At 44.3% G+C, this 1453-nt stretch overlaps 1 pseudogene; it reads right to left on the bottom strand.

The window, feature by feature from the left end:
- Window positions 1-371: 371 nt before the first annotated feature.
- The window catches only part of LOC102491037 (CDK2-associated and cullin domain-containing protein 1 pseudogene), a 1831-nt pseudogene continuing 749 nt past the window's right edge, over window positions 372-1453 (bottom strand).

Below are 1453 nucleotides of genomic sequence, written 5' to 3' on the forward strand. Positions count from 1 at the left end.
TGCTTTGAGCGCTCAGTGGGCTTCCGTTGAGGCACTGAGGGCGATGGGCGGGGGCGTTCCACAGTTTGAGTCCCAGACTCTGCATCTTGTGGCTCACACCAGGCATCTGTGTGTGTGTGTGTGTGTGTGTGTGTGTGTGTGTGTGTGTGTGTCCAAAATCCCAAGGGGAGAATGGAGGAGGAGGGATTGTCGCATGACCATCCTCTCGGGTTGGGGTGGAATATGGTTTCATGCTTTCTGTCTTTCTAGCAAGTACATGTGCCCTATACCAAAAACCTCTTTTTAAAAAACAGCTTTGTGAGAGTTCCTGAGTGTCTGCAGGCCCCCACTGTGCTATGAGTACACTCTCTGCAGCTCCGGTGCATCCTCTTTTACAGAAGGAAAGTACATTCAGTACATTCACTGTTCCCCCTGGAACTTGCATATGCTGATGAGCTGTTACAAGCCAACTCACCCCCAGCTCTCTTCTGGGACTTGTCACCTCCTGTAAAATGACTGTGAATAAGTTCTCTTTGAAGTTTCTGATCTTGAGCAGCATATTCAGAAAGTCCATGTTCTACTGCCAGAAGGAAAATGTTCGAGATAAATTTAGAAAACAGAGTTGGAGCCATTTGAACTCATTCCAGTGTGAGAGTATACAGGCCTTCACGATATTTGACATAGTAGAAGATGTGACCTGAAATGGTGTTGTCTGGGCTTCTGAAAGTAAAGCCATTCTGGTGTAAATGTGCTTTTCTCAACATGTTCCATGAACAGCTTTATAAGGCCACCTTTTAAGTCTTTGTTAAGCTGGTTTTAATGCAAAGCTTTCTCATATATAGAAAAAGAGGTGCAATGCTCTGTGATGCTCCCATGCATTGTCTAAGAGCTATATTAACTCTTTCAGTATAGAGATCTACAGGACTGGCATACAACTCTTTTGAGATGCTAAGTGATATATATATTTTTTTTTGAAGAGAGGTTTTTGCTATAGGACACATGTTCTAAATGGAAAGACAGAGCGAGACAGAGAGACAGCAAGAAGTCACCCCAGGTAGGATGGCCATGTCTCAATTCTTTCTCCTCCAGTTTCTTCTCAGGATCTTGGGCATAATATAGGCATAAACACGGGCATAAACACGTGCTCTGTGTGAGTTTAAGCAACTGAGTCTGGGACTTGAACCACAGTTGACTACATGGGAGTTTAGCAATGTAACCATTACACCATCTGCTGGTCCCTCTACGTGATTAATCTTTTAAATCAGATCACTATACATCTGTTCCAGTGCTGCGGGCTTACACACTCATACACACAGCAGTATATCTTTTTTTTTTTTTGAGAGGTTTTCGTTATAGGGCACGTGTGCTCGCCAGACAGACAGAGAGAGATATAGAGACAGAAAGCGAGAAATCACCCCCCAGAGGAGATGGTCACGCCACAATCCCTTCTCCTCCATTCTCCTCTTGGGATCTT

Source organism: Tupaia chinensis, unplaced genomic scaffold (assembly GCF_000334495.1).
Source record: "Tupaia chinensis unplaced genomic scaffold, TupChi_1.0 Scaffold144349_1, whole genome shotgun sequence".
NCBI classification, from domain to species: domain Eukaryota; kingdom Metazoa; phylum Chordata; class Mammalia; order Scandentia; family Tupaiidae; genus Tupaia; species Tupaia belangeri.